This window comes from Cervus canadensis, chromosome 19, assembly GCF_019320065.1.
Source record: "Cervus canadensis isolate Bull #8, Minnesota chromosome 19, ASM1932006v1, whole genome shotgun sequence".
In the NCBI taxonomy this organism is placed as follows: domain Eukaryota; kingdom Metazoa; phylum Chordata; class Mammalia; order Artiodactyla; family Cervidae; genus Cervus; species Cervus canadensis.
Window position 1 is genome coordinate 58,180,183 of NC_057404.1, and position 16,602 is coordinate 58,196,784.

A 16,602-nucleotide genomic window follows, 5' to 3' on the forward strand; every position below is an offset into this window, starting at 1 on the left:
TTAAGGGTAACGGTGTGTTCTGGCTCCACCAACCTAATGCATAGGTGCTAAGTTGCTTCAGTCGTTTCCGACTCTGTGTGACCCTATATACTGCAGTCCGCCATGCTCCTCTGTCCTTGGGATTCTCCAGGCAAAAATACTGGAGTGGGTTGCAGCCTCCTCCAGAGGATCATCCCAACCCAGGGAAGGAACCGAGGTCTCTTACGTCTAACCTGCATTGGCAGGAGAGTTCTTTACCACTAGTGCCATCTGGGAAGCCCAACCTGGAAATAGGCAGGCTGGTGTAATGAGCCATCACCTGTAGAAATAGATACAGACGTTGACCAGATATGGAGGAATGGGGACTCTCTAAACTGACTTCCCTACTAAAACTGAACCATCAGGTAAGAACAGGAAGTCCAAAATTCCAGGCCTAGTTGGAAAATGAGTTCAGAGGAGCCTAAGTAGAGTTTGGTCAAGGAGAGACTCTTTGTCACCTGAATTAAAGGAGAAAACAAGACAATGGGAAGGAGCTACAGACACAGTGAAGTTGGGTGTGTTAGGTATGTGTGTGCAGGTTCGTGTATTTCATCAACAGATATAGCCATCTAAAACTAAATTGTAACCAAGAATGGGTGACCACAGGATCCCTGAATCTTGGGGCAGTGCTTTTAAGTGTGGGAAAGAGCACTGTGTGTGAAGCTACACAGTAAAGGGCAGCCTTGCAGTCTGTACTCTGGAAGTATTACTCTATTGAGAACAGTTAACCCATAATGTTTACACTCTTCTTCTGTGCTCTCATCATTTCTTGTGAAGCCATCTGACACACACCCAAGCCTTTTCCCTGAATCTGGCTCAGGGCACATCATTGTTCTGAGTTCTATGCTACTGCAGATCCAGTAAGCATGAAATTATTATTCTGTGGCCATCATTTTAAAAGTTTACAAGTAGCAATTGCTGGAGAGGCTGTGGAGAAAAGGAAAACCTATATGGCTGGTAGGAATGTAAGCTGGTGCAGCTACTCAGAAAATAGTATGGAGGTTCCAAAAAAAAAAAAACTAACTAAAAATAGAATTACCATATGATCCAGCAATCCTACCCCTATGCATGTGTCTAGACAAAACTATAATTCAAAAAGATGTGTGCACCCCTATGTTCATAGCAGCACAATGCCCAGTAGCCAAGACTTGGGAACGGCCTAAATGTCCATCCATTGATGAATGGATAAAGAAGATGTGGTACATATATACAATGGAATATTACTCAGACATAAAAAAGAAAGGAATAATGCCATTTGAAGCAACATGGGTGCAACTGAAGATTATCATACTAAGTGAAGTAAGAAAGACAAATACCATATGATATCACTTATATGTGGAATCTAAAATAAGGCACAGATGAACTTACCTATGAAACAAATACACACAAATGTAGAGGACAGACTTGTGATTACCAAGGAGGAAGACAGGGAGGGAGGGATGGACTAGGAGTTTGGAGTTAGTAGATGTAAACTATCGTATATAGACTGGATAACAAGATCCTACTGTACAGTATGGGAAACTGTATTCAATATCCTATGATAAACCATAATGGAAAAGAATATTAAAAAAGAGTGAATATATGTTTATAACCGAGTCACTTTGCTCTACAGCGGAAATGAATACAACATTGTCAATAAACTATACTTCAATAAAAATAAATTTAAAAAATTCTTATTCTGGCCATTTAAGCTGTTCCTAACTGCTCTACTGATGACAAAATTCCCTACCTGTACCAACCTCATTCTTAATTTCAAATTGCCAACAATATATCCTAAATTCTTTTTTCATTTTAATTTGGGTTGGAAAAAAGATTTTGTATTTTCACCATTCAGATTCAATTCTAAATAATATTGATTATAGGCAAGGCATCATATTCAAAATATACTGTAGTAAATGCAAAAGGAGTTACACAAAGTAAGAGTACAATAACATACTATATATATAAGTAAAATAGTGAAGGCTAGTATTTGGTCATAATATAATGTATACATGCACCACAGTGAAAAGCGGGATGAATCCTAAGTTTCCCCCCGCCCCCGCAGTATCACACCCTTGTACCCCTGCCACCCTGTAAAAACTGTGAAAAGTTGGGAGATATCATTATCTTTAGAGCTATTTCCCTGTGCTTTCACAAATGTACTGAGGTGTGTGTGTATGTGTGTGTAACAGTAAAGTACTGATTAACATTAGATATTGATATAATAATACATGTCAGATTTCTAGGGTTACCACTAAAAGAATAGAAACAGGATATATGATTTTGAATAGGATACAAACAAGTGGAGAAAATGGGATAATTTTAAACATCAAGATCATTCAGAGCAGTGAAATGAAAAAGAAAAAGAACTGTAGAGAATATTTTAAAATATGGTAATAGATTTAAATCCATATAATAATAATTATGGATGAACTGCCCCAATTTAAAAATGAGTATTTAACATTGGGCTTAAAATATACAACTGTGTTCTATTTATTGAGACACATCTAAATATAAAGAAACAGAAAAATTAAGTTAAAGATGGAAAGAAGGATGCTAATCAAATACCAAGCAAAAGAATGATAATATAGATATATTAATATTATAGAAAATAGACTGTAGGTCAAAGAGTATTATGGTAGTTAGAAAAGGTCACTTGATGATAATAAAAACTTTCCACTGTATTTATTTATGTGAAAGTAAAAGTCACTCAGTCATGTCCGACTCTTGTGACCCCATGTAGCCCATCAGGCTTCTCTGTCCATGGGATTTTCCAGGCAAGAATACTGGAGTGGGTTGCCATTTCCTACTCCAGTATTTATTTATATTCACCTAGTAATAAATACTAGTAAAATAAATACTAGTATATTCACCTAGTAAAATAAATACTCCAGTATTTATTTATATTCACCTAGTAATATAGGCCCAAATATATAGTGGAAAAACATAAAATTTCAAATAGTAGAAAATGAACTGACTTGGAAGAAAATCATCTTTTTTTGTAATTAGTAGAACCACCTGTGTGTGTGTGTGTGTGTGTGTGTGTGTGTGTGTGTATACACACACATATGTATATACACACATATATGTGCCGTGCCATGTGGCTTGTGGGATCTTAATTCTCTCACCTGGGCCCTTGGCAGTAAAAGCATGAAGTTCTAACCATTGGACCACCAGAGAGTTCCTCAAGCTGATAAAATAGTCACAATGATTTGGAATATTATACCACCAAAAGAGTTTGACCTAATGGATCAATACTGCTTCCCGTGCTTGAGAAAATACGTATGTTTTCCAACATATATGGAATAGTTGCCAAAAATGATCATTCATTGGGCCAGAGAGGGAATCCAAACAAATTCGAAAGGATGGAAATCCTACGGAATGTGTCTTCTAACCACTGTGCAAATAGACTAGAAATCAACAACAAGAAGCTAGAGGAACAATTCCCATATATTAGAAATTAAGAATTATACTTTAAGTCATGAGTTAAAGAAGAAATCACACTGTCATTTAGTCGCTCAGTCGTATCCAACTCTCTGTGACCCCATGGACTGCAGCATGCCAGGCTTCTCAGTCCTTCACCATCTCCCAGAGTTTGCTCAAAATCATGTCTGTTGAGTCAATGATGCCATCCAACTGTCTCATCTTGTCATCCCCTTCTACTCCTGCCTTTAATCTTTCCCAGCATCAGTTCTTTTCCAGTGATTCGGCTCTTTGCATCAGGTGGCCAAAGTATTGGAGCTTCAGCTTTAGCATCAGTCCTTCCAATCAATATTCAGCGGTGATTTCCTTTAGGATTGATTGGTTTGATCTCCTTGCTGTGCAAGCGATCCTCAAGAGTCTCCTCCAACACTACAGTTTGAGAGACTCAATTCACTGGTGCTCAGCCTTCATTGTACAGCTCTCATATCAGTACATGACTGCTGGAGAAACCATAACTTTGACTAGACGGACATTTGTAGGCAAAGTAACATCTCTGCTTTTTAACACGCTGTCTAGGTTTGTCACTGCTTTTCTTCCAGGAGCTAGCATCTTCTAATATCATGACTGCAGTCACCACCTCAGTGATTTTGAAGCAAAAGTAAAGTTTCTCACTGCTTCCATTGTTTCCATCTATTTGCCGTGAAGTAATAGAACCAATAAACTGTGGAAAATTCTGAAAGGGATGGGAATACCGGACCACCTGACCTGCCTCTTGAGAACCCTGTATGCAGGTCAGGAAGCAACAGCTAGAACTGGACATGGAACAACAGACTGGTTCCAAATAGGAAAAGAAGTATGTCAAGGCTGTATTTTGTCACCCTGCTTATTTAACGTCTATGCAGAGTACATCATGAGAAATGCTGAGCTGGAGGAAGCACAAGCTGGAGTCAAGATTGCCAGGAGAAATATCAATAACCTCAGATATGCAGATGACACCACCCTTATGGCAGAAAGTGAAGAGGAACTAAAGAGACCCTTGATGAAAGTAAAAGAGGAGAGTGAAAAAGTTGGCTTAAAGCTCAACATTCAGAAAACTAAGATCATGGTATCTGGTCCCATCACTTCATGGCAAATAGATGGGGAAACAGTGGAAATAGTAGCTAACTTTATTTTTCTGGGGTCCAAAATCAGTGCAGATAGTGATTGCAGCCATGAAATTAAAAGATGCTTACTCCTTGGATGGGAAGTTATGACCAACCTAGACAGCATATTAAAAAGCAGAGACATTACTTTGTCAACAAGGTCCATCTAGTCAAGGCTGTGCATTTTCCAGTGGTCATGTATGGATGTGAGAGTTGGACTGTAAAGAAAGCTGAGCACTGAAGAATTGATACTTTTTGAACTGTGGTGTTGGAGAAGACTCTTGAGAGTCTGTTGGACTGCAAGGAGATACAACCAGTTCATCCTAAAGGAGATCAGTCCTGGGTGTTCATTGGAAGGATTGATGTTGAAGCTGAAACTCCAATAGTTTGGCCACCTGATGCAAAGAGCTGATTCATTTGAAAAGACCCTGATGCTGGGAAAGATTGAAGGCGGGAGGAGAAGGTGACAACAGAGGATGAGATGGTTGGATGGCATCATTGACTCAGTGGACATGGGTTTGGGTGAACTCTGGGAGTTGGTGATGGACAGGGAGGCCTGGTGTGCTGTGGTTCATGGGGTTGCAGAGTCAGACACGACTGAGCGACTGAACTGAATTGAATAGGACCAGATGCCATGATTTTCATTTTTTGAATGTTGAGTTTTCAGCCAGCTTTTTCACTCTCCTCTTTCACCTTTATCAAGAGGATCTTTAATTCACTTTCTGCTATAAGGGTGGTGTCATCTGCATATCTGAGGTTATTGATATTTTTCCCAAAAATCTTGATTCCAACTTCATCCAGTCCAGCATTTCCCATGATTTACTCTGCACAGAAGTTAAATAAGAAGGATGACAATATACAGCCTTGACATTCTCCTTTCCCAATATTGAACCAGTCCAGTGTTCTATGTCCAGTTCTAACTGTTGCTTCCTGACCTGCAAACAGATTTCTCAGGAGGCAGGTCAGGTGGTCTGGTATTCCCATCTCTTTAAGAATTTTCCGCAGTTTGTTGTGATCCACACAGTCAAAGGCTTTAGTGTAGTCAATGAAGAAGTTTTTCTGGAATTCTCTAGTGTTTTCTCTTATCCAACAGATGTGGGCAATTTAATCTCTGGTTCCTCTGCCTTTTATAAATCCAGAACTGGTACATCTGGAAGTTCTCAGCTCACATACTATTGAAGCCTGGCTTGAAGGATTTTGAGCATTACTTCACTAGTATGTGCTGCTGCTGGTGCTAAGTCATGTCAGTCTTGTCCGACTCTGTGTGACCCCGTGTGACCCCATGGACAGCAGCCCACCAGACTCCTCTGTCCCTGGGATTCTCCAGGCAAGAATACTGGAGTGGGTTGTCATTTCTTTCTCCATTGCTAGCATGTGAGATGAGTGCAATTGTGTGGTAGTTTGAACATTCTTTTACATTGCTTTTCTTTGGGATTGGAATGAAAGCTGGCTTTTTCCAGTCCTGTGGCCACTGCTGAATTTTCCAAATTTGCTGGCATATTGAGTGCAGCACTTTAACAGCATCATCTTTTAGGATTTGAAATAGCTCAACTGGAATTCCATCATCTCCACTATCTTTGTTCGTAGTGATGCTTCCTAAGGCCCACTTGACTTTGCATGCACTCCAGGATGTATGACTTTAGGTGAGTGATCACACCATTATGGTTATCTGAGTCATGAAGATCTTTTTTTGTATAGTTCTGTGTATTCTTGCCGCCTCTTCTTAATATCTTCTGCTTCTGTTAGGTCCATACCATTTCTGCCCTTAATTGTAGTGATCTTTGCATGAAATGTTCCCTTGGTATCTCTGATTTTCTTGAAGAGATCTCTAGTCTTTCCCATTCTAGTGTTTTCCTCTATTTCTTTGCATTGATCACTTTGAAGGCTTTCTTATCTCTCCTTGCTATTCTCTGGAACTCTGCATTCAGTGGGGATATCTTTCCTTTGCATTTCACTTCTCTTTTTTTTTCTCAGCTATTTGGTTAAGGCCTCCTCAGACAGCCATTTTGCCTTTTTGCATTTCTTTTCCTCGGGGATGGTCTTCATCCCTGTCTCCTGTACAGTGTCCATAGTTCTTCAGGCACTCTGTCTATCAGATCTAATACCTTGAATCTATGCATCACTTCCACTGTATAATCATAAGGGATTTGATTTAGGTCATACCTCAGTGGCCTAGTTGCTTTTTTTCTTCAATTGAAGTCTGAATTTAGCAGTAAGGAGTTCCTGATCTGAGCCACAGTCATGTCCTAGTCTTGTTTTTGTTGACCGTACAGAGGTTCTTTATCTTTGGCTGCAAAGAATATAATCAGTCTGATTTCAGTATTGACTATCTGGTGATGTCCACGTGTAGAGTCATCTCTTGCATTGTTGGAAGAGGGTGTTTGCTCTGACAAGCGCGTTCTCTTGGCGAAACTCTATTAGCCTTTGGCCTGCTTCATTCCATACTCTAAGGCCAAATTTGCCTGTTTCTCCAGGTGTTTCTTGACTTCCTACTTTTGCATTCCAGTCCCCTATGTTGAAAAGGGCATCTCTTTTTGGTGTTAGTTCTAGAAGGTCTTATAGGTCTTCATAGAACTGTTCAACTTCAGCTTCTTTGGCATTAGTGTGTAGGGCATAGACTTGATTTACTGTGATATTGAATGATTTGTCTTGTAAACAAATGGAGATCATTCTGTTGTTTTTGAGATTGTACCCAAGAACTGCATTTCAGACTCTTTTGATGACTGTGAGGGCTACTCCATTTCTTCTAAGGGATTCTTGCCCACAGTAGTAGATAAAATGATCATCTGAATTAAATTTGCCCGTTCTTGTCCATTTTAGTTCATTGACTCCTAAAATGTTGATGTTCATTCTTGCCATCGCCTGTTAGGTCCATGAATCTAGGTAAATTGGAAGTGGTCAGACAGGAGATGGCAAGAAATCATACGTAAATTAGAAATTATTGGGGGCTGAAAGATAACAAAAGTACTACTTATCCAGATTTGTGAGATACATCTGTGGTAGCAATTAGCTCTTTTAATGTAAGCATTAGAGCTTCAACCCAAGGTGGTGCTAGCAATAGAGAACCTTCCTGCCAATGCAGGAGGTGTAAGGGACACAAGTTCAATCCCAGCTTGGGAACATCTCCTGGAGAAGGAAGAAGCAACTCACTCCAGTATACTTGCCTGGAGAATGCTATGGACAAAGGAGCCTGGCAGGCTACAATCCATAGGGTTCCAGAAGTTCAGACACGACTGAAACAACTTATTACACACACATAAATGTTAGAGAAGAGGAAATGCTGATTAGAAACAAGCAAAAGGCAACAAGAGAAATTCAAAAGAAAGGTGGAAGAGAATGAAGAGCAGAAATTATTGAAATTGAAAAAATATACATAATGTGAACATGAATGTAAACATTTATTTCCTTCCAAAAAACAGTAATATTGATGCATTCCTACAGGGCTACTCAAAAAACTTAAAGAAGACCCAATTATACAATATCAAAACTGAAACAGGTGATATCACTTCAGATGATGCAAGCATAAGAGGATATTATGACCAAATAAATTTAAATAAAATGGACACATTTTTAGAAAAAATATATCTTAAAACCGATACAGAGGAATAGAAAACAACGATTCAAATCATTATTTTTTTAAAATGCTTACTCAAATATCTGCTAATGTTAAAATTATAAACCCAGATTTTTTAGATTCTATAAATATGTGTAAATAGGAATAGAACAGTACTCTTTAATATGTTAAAAGTATGAACTGGTAGACATCATTGTTTTATTCCTGACCTCAAAGAGCAAGCTTCTGTTTCTTTATTCACTTTGGGAAACCACTCTGGCATTATCAGAATGTGTAATTGAAATGTCAAAATGTGTAATTCTTCTAATCCAGCAGTGTCATTCCTGGACATAATCCCTAGGAACTCCAGCCCATGTCTCTCAAGATTTGTATACAAAAACATCCCTAACAGTATTATTTGTAATAGCTCAAACTAGAAAAATATCTAATTTTCCATCAACAAAAGATAGAAAAATAAGTGTGATAAGTTCTATATAGCAAAAGAAACTACAATATGATAAGCATTGATAATTTTTAATCATAATATAAGAGAAATAATAGACAAAAGGATGCATACAGTATAGGTTCATTTATAAAGTTCAAAACAGGCAAAATCAACTGTGATTTCTACAGAGACTTTCATAAGTGAACAGCAATATTCTTAACCTGAGTAATGGTTACCTTGCTGTTTGCTCTTTAATTTTCTTCTTGTGTCATATGTGTGTTTTATGCACATTTATTATGTTTATAGGGTATACTTCACAGTAAAAGTTGCTTAAAAAATGTTAAGCACAAGCATATTACTCTGTTGTCTCTTGGATCCAGTATTACTGTTGAGAAGTCTCACGTTGGCCTAATTTTGGTCCCTTTGTGGGTGGTTTAGTTTTTGTGTGGCATCGTTTCATGATTTCTCTTGCATTTTCACTTCTGTAATTTTAATATAGTGTGTCTAGATATTTCCTTTATGTGTCCTGCACTATATGGCCCCTCAATTCTTTTTGGGGATTTGTATTATCTAGATATTGATAATTCTGTTCTCCTGATTTTTTAGCCTTTCTTTTATTTTTCTACATCTTTATTCATTTCTGTTGCCCCTTGGAAGGCTCCTAACTTGATCTCCCAGTTTATTCTTTTGTTCATTGATATAATCATCCTGCTAGATATTCCATCTTATAACTTCATTTTAAGTATCTTATTTCTAACTCACAAACACACACATTTATATATCTCTCATTTATCACTGGTTTTCTAAAGTAATTTCTTATCCCTTTGCTTTATTACCATATTACTTCAACTCTTTTGAATATGTCGTAACTTAAGTTACTGGTTCATCTGTTCCAAAAATGTGCTTAAGGTGGCGTGTGCTGTTCAATTTCATTATCTTTTTAACTTTCTTTTTGAGAAGTTGCAGCCCTCAGGTAGGTATTTTCCTTGAACCTGTAACATCATACCTCACTGATATAGTCAGTTCTCGTCATGCAGTGTGTCCTGGGAACGTGCTAAAAGTCACCCTCTCGACCGAGTCTGTTTTTGAAAGTTTGAGAGTGTGGAGGGTCAGATGTCAGAGCACAGACTGCAGAGGCCAGCTGCTGACAGGAGAGCAGGAGGCGGGAGCGCTCCGGGCGCCTGTCGCCCTCTGAGCCTGTCTGCATCTCTCCGCGCTTAGCTGGGCTCCGTCTCTGCGGGCGGTGCCCCACACCGCCGGGACAGCAGGGACGCTCTCCCTTCCCGGGTGAAGGAAGAGAGACAGGAGCTCCGGGTGCAGCCTCTCCAGATCCCTCCCTGGCTGCCAGACACCTCCCTCCCGGGCCACTGCCTCCACCCATCCTCCCAGGGAGTCCACAGTTGCAATCTCGCCTCTAACCACCAGTTCCTTCCGGCTTCTGTCATTGTCACAGTTGATTTGGAGGATCCTGTGCTTCTTTACCATTTTACCCTGTTTTACCATTTTACCCTACTTATGGTTAGTAGCCTTGATTAGCCTTTTGTCACATATGATGTAAATTGGTTGCTAATTTTTCTTTTGACCAATCTGTGATAATTTTTTGCTACAGAGAATTTGTAAAGTGTCTTCAGATATGGAGTCAGTTGTTATACAAGGGAGTTAAAGGTGATCTGGCGTAAAGTTATCTCTTATTTTGTTCCTCACAGCAGTCTGGGACCCAGTAACTCAAAAGCCTGATTGGTGTTAAAATGTACACATCTAGTTAGTTGTTTTAAATACAGTTCCAAAGAGCAGGTGTTTAACCTTTCAGTCTCCCTGCTTTGTATACCTCGTAAAACACTACCCAGCCAAACATCACCCAGCATCTTCTAGCCTTAGGTGAGATCAACCCTGGGGCTCTAAAAGACCCAAAGCCACTGCTGCTCTTCAGAGGTATCTGGCCGGGAGTCTCCCCTCTCTGACTCCACTCGTCCTTCTCCCCTGCAGCATAGTGGCTCCACCCTGCTTTTGGGAGGGGATTAGTGCTGAGGGGCATTCCCTGGCCCCCAGCAAATCTGTCAGAATTGTTAGTCTCTCATCGTGGCCAACTCTTTGCAACCCTATGTACTGTACCTGCCAGGATCCTTTGTCTATGGAATTCTCCAAGCAAGATACTGGAGTGGGTTGCCATTTGCTCTTCCAGGGGAATCTTTCCGACCCAGGGATTGAACCCAGGTCTTCTGCATTGCAGGCAGATTGGTTATCTTCTGAGCCACCAGACAAGCCCTAAAATTTGTTGCAGTGGTTTCCATATAAAGTTGGTTGTGTGCTAGCGCCATCTCGTGGTCACATTTTCGATATCGCTGCTCCAATATGTCACGGTTATTTGCTGCTGCTTTTTAAAAATGGTTTAAAATCTGTTATGTATCAATGTGGGCAATGTAGTAGGCTTGTTAAGTAGAAAAGTGAGCTATAAGACAGTATGCATAAGAGATCTCACAACAAAATGTGGAAGGAAGACAGCTCGGAAGATATCAGGAAGGATAACAATCAACTGTTAATAGTTTACAAGAGGAGGATTGAGATGGAGGAAGATTGGAAAATAATTGCACTGTATTCTTCTAGAGTGTTTGAATTTTTAAAGCATTATATATGTATATATATAGCTTTAAAAATTTATATATATATATAAATTTATATATATATATATATATATAAATTTGCCAGTTGAAAAAAGGACTGAGAACAGTTGAACTTGATTAAAGTTCTCAAAGACTGTGGTGTCATTGGAGATGTGTTAACACAAACAAAAATATAACGGCTGGTGATCAAGCTTAGGGTACAAGTGGGCAAGTTCCTAGCCTGTAGCACCTCAGAATGTGACCTTATTTGCAACTAGGGCCATTGCAGATGTAATTAGTTAAGATGAGGTCACTACTGGAGAAGGGTGGGCCTCTATTCCAATATGTCTAATATTCTGACAAAAAGAGGAAATTTGAGGACTTCTCCAGTGGGCCAGTGGTTCAGACTCTGCCTTTCAATGCAAGGGATGCAAGTTTGATCCCTGGGCAGGGAACTGAGATACCACGCGCCTCAGGGTGTGGCCCAAAATTAAAATAAGTAAATAAATAAAACTTGGTTTAAAAAAAAAAAGAAAAAAAGATTTGGATGTAGACAAGCATAAGGGAAAAACTCCAGTATGTAAATATGGACTTATATGACCATAAAACAAGTGTTACAGTTTGAACTACAACCCCTACCCCCTCAAAAGATGTCTAGGAGTCCCTACCTCAGAAGTGTGGCCTTGTTAGGCGTTACAGTAGTCTTTCTGGAAGTAGTCAAATTAAAAGGAAATCACTAAGGTGGGCTCTAATCCAAAGGAACCGAAATCCTTATGGAAAGGGGAGGTTCGAATACAGAGTCATGCACAGAGGGAAGACCGGCAACAGCAAGCCAAGGAGAGGGGCCTGGCATGGATCCGTTCCTCATGGTCCCCAGAAGGACAGCCTGCTCAGACCTCAATTGTGGACCTCCAGCCTGCAGAGCTGTGAGACCATCTGTTGTTTTAGCTTCCCACCCTCAACCCCCAGTGTGGGATCCTTTGTTACAGCAGACCTGCTGTTTTCCCCACTTCTTGTTCTCAATCTTGTCAGAGAATTCCACTTACTTGCATTAAATTTGATGTTCAGAACTCTATGTATGTATATAAAAATTGTTTGGAGTCACAAGTGAAGTTTATTTAGTTTATAACCTCCATTGCACACTAAGTTAAATTTACAGGAAATTAAAGCTGAACATTTGAAAATTGATCTGAAAGAAAGAACATAATAATTGGAATAGAAATAGATCCTAAAGGAAACTGTAACACTAAATAATCCTGGGAATGTAATTTTCCTTATTATTGTTTGTATTTATGGTTCATGAATTGTCTTATAATTTTCTGCAACAGTTTTGTATCATGTGTAGCAAACAGAAAAGTTCCTATGTGTGCGGAGAAATTTTCTTCCAGTGTTTCTATAGTCAAAGTTTAATTTGCCTTGCTCAGTATTCATCAGAGGACTGGGAACTGGGAGTGTCTAAATTCACCCAAGGACAAACTTTCAGAACTATATTTTTTTGTGGAGGTAACAAAAGGAAGAGCTCCCTAGTTAAACCTGTATTATCTGACCCAGGTACAAACGCAAAGCTTCGTCTTCCCCACATTTATTTTATCTCTCCTAAAGAGTAGCATGAAAGATGAGAGAGCCTTCCTAAGTGATCAATGCAGAGAAATAGAGGAAAACACTAGAGTGGGAAAGACTAGAGATCTCTTCAAGAAAATCAGAGATACTAAGGGAATATTTCATGCAAAGATTGGCACAATTAAGGACAGAAAATGTATGGACCTAACAGAAGCAGAAGATATTAAGAAGAGGTGGCAAGAATACACAGAAGAACTATACAAAAAAGATATTCATGACCCAGATAACCATAATGGTGTGATCACTCACCCAAAGTCACACATCCTGGAGTGCAAAGTCAAGTGGGCCTTAGGAAGCATCACTACGAATGAAGATAGTGCAGGTGATGGAATTCCAGTTGAGCTATTTCAAATCCTAAAAGATGATGCTGTGAAAGTGTTGCACTCAATATGCCAGCAAATTTGGAAAACTCAGCAGTGGTCACAGGACTGGAAAAAGTCAGCTTTCATTCCAATCACAAAGAAAGGTAATGCCAAAGGATGCCAAACTACCACATAATTGCACTCATCTCACACGCTGGCAAAGTAATGCTCAGAATTCTCCAAGCTATACTTCAACCGTACATGAACCAAGAACTATCAGATGTTCAAGCTGGATTTAGATAAGGCAGAGGAACCAGAGATCAAATTGCTTACACTGGTTGTATCAGAAAAATCAAGATATTGAAAAAAAAAATCTACTTCTGCTTCATTGACTACGCTAAAGCCTTTGACTGTGTGGATCACAGCAAACTGTGGAAAATTCTGAAAGAGATGGGAATACCAGACCACCTTACCTGTCTCCTGAGAAATCTGTATGCAGGACAGGAAGCAACAGTTAGAACCAGATGTGGAACAGCAACTGGTTCCAAATTGGGAAAGGAGTATGTCAAGGCTGTATATTGTCACCCTGCTTATTTAACTTATATGCAGAGTACATCATGTGAAATGCCGGACTGGATGAAGCACAAGCTGGAATCAAGACTTCAGGGAGAAATATCAATAGCCTCAGATATGCAGATGACACCACTCTTATAGCAGAAAGCGAATTAAAGATCCTCTTGATAAAGGTGAAAGAGACGAGTGAAAAAGCTGGCTTAAAACTCAGTGTTAAAAAAACAAAAAACAAAAAAAACAAAAAAAAACCTCAGTGTTCAAAAAACTAAGATCATGGCATCCAGTCCCATCACTTCATGGCAAATAGATGAGGAAACAATGGAAACAGTGAGAGACTTTATTTTCTTGGACTCCAAATCGCTGCAGATGGTGACTGCAGCCATGTAATTAAAAGATGCTTGCTCCTTGGATGGAAAGCTATGACCAACCTAGATAGCATATTAAAAAGCAGAGACATTACTTTGCCAACAAAGGTGCATCTAGTCAAAGCTATGGTTTTTCTTGTAGTCGTGTATGGATGTGAGAGTTGGACCATAAAGAAAGCTGAGTAGCAAAGAATTGATGCTTTTGAATTGTGGTGTTGGAGAAGACTCTTGAAAGTCTCTTGGACAGCAAGGAGATCAAATCAGTCAGTTTTAAAGGAAATCAGTCCTGAATATTCATTGGAAGGACTGATGCTGAAGCTGAAGCTCCAATAGTTTGGCCATCTGATGCGAAGAACTCACTGGAAAAGACCCTGATGCTGGGAAAGATTGCAAACAGAAGGAGAAGAGGACAACAGAGGATGAGATAATTGGATGGCATCACTGACTCAATGGACATGAGTTTGAGCAAGCTCCAGGAGTTGGTGATAATCAGGAAAGTCTGCCATTCTGCATTCCATGTGATCACAAAGAGTCGGACATGACTGAATGACTGAACTAAATATAATCAAAATGATTTCCATGATCAAGATGTTCAGATGATGAAAACCCTTGTGTTGCACTTCACCCCCAACCCAAAAGCAAGAGAACAAAGCAAAACTAAAAAATAACCCATTTGGCTTTATTTCAAGGCCTTTTCAAAATCTGACTTCCTCCTTTCCCTCACTGTTCTCAGCATGAATCTTTTTTTTTTTCCTGTCAGATTAGAAATTCTCTTTTTCTACTTTTATAACTTTCCTCTTGACTTCCGGTCATATTTATACTAATGAAAATCATTCCCATTCTACAAAACCTAGGTCAAAGATGACCTCTTGCATTCCATAGTTGCTGTTAAATAGCTAAGAGTATTTGTTTCTCTGCCCTGGTACCACACTGGGCACTAAGGGGCATTTGCTATAATCATGTGCATTTTCCCTACTAAATTTAAGTCCATTATCTGGAGGGCAAGAACTAACTTTGATTCATCAGTAGAGCATTAGCTTAGCATTAGCATCTATATTAGCTTTGAATCTATCAAGCATGCAATAAAGAAATGAATCAATTATTATTGTTTAATGAAAAAAATCTGCTTTGATTCTTAAGCATACAAAACATTGCTCTGAAGGTGAACTGTTTGGAAATTGAAAACAATATATGTAAAAGGTGTTGCAAGACTGTGTACATAACCAAAAGTTAAATATTAATGTGTGGTGGAGATTATGAATTATATACCAGTATTGATTTTTACTTTTGTTTTTAGTATTAGGTTGGTGCAAACATAATTGTGGTTTTCATATTGCTGAAATTTGCCATTTGATATTGTAACACATTCCTGATAAATTATAATGCACAGTTCTCACTTTATGTTTGTTTCTTTTTTTGCTAATGACATTACTTGCTGATTATTTTATATTTAATTTTTAGACTATAGAAATAATGTTAGACAGAAACAAATTCAAGCAGTTTTCTTATCTGAGTTCAAAATGGGTCATAAAGCAGCACAGACAACTCATAACGTCAAAAACTCTTTTGGTCTAGAAACTGCTAATGAACATACAGTGCAGTGGTGGTTCAAAAAGTTTTGCAGAGATGAGCGCCTTGAAGATGAGGAATGCAGTGACTGTCCATACGAAGTTGACAACCAATGAGAACAATCATCAAAACCGATCCTCTTACAACTACATGAGAAGCTGCTGCAGAACTCAATATCAACCATTCTATGGTCATTTGGCATTTGAAGTAAATTGAAAAGGTGAAAAAGCTCAGTAAGTGGGTGCTCCATGAGCTGACTGGAAATAAAAAACACTACATCCAAGAATGTTCAGCAAATCAGTGAGATGCACCAAAAACTGCAATGTGTGCAGCCAGCATTGGTCAAGAGAAAGGACTCAATTCTTTTCAACGACAATGCTTGACCACATATTGCATAACCAACACTTCAAAAGTTGAACGAATTGGACTACGAAGTTTTGCCTCATCTGCCATATCCACCTGACCTCACTCCGACTGAGTACCACTTCTTCAAGCATCTTAACAATTTTTTTTTTTTTTGCAGGGAAAACACTTCCACCATCAGCAGGATGCACAAAATGCTTTCCAAAGTTCATCGAATCCTGAAGCATGATTTTTGTGCTACAGGAATAAACAAACTTATTTCTCATTGGCAAACTATGTTGATTGTAATGGTTCCTATTTTGATGAATAAAGATATGTTTGAGCCTAGTTACAATGATTTAAAACTCATGGTCTGAAACTGCAAATAGTTTTGCACCAACCTGATAATTATAAGTATAAGCTCCTACATGATAATTTAACATACTCTTACATTTCCCCATCTCCCATAATATTGGGTGTGATTAGGCAAGTAAGTTCTTACCAATGGAATATGAGACATAATATTTACAATTTCTGGGACACTTCCTAAAAAATTAATTTCTTACCTTCCTTCCATCCTTTTTGTTCCTTCATGTGGGGGTAAAAAGAGGACAAGATAATTTTCAGCTTCAGCCCTGCAGATGAGGCAACACTTGAGGAACGAGTGAGCA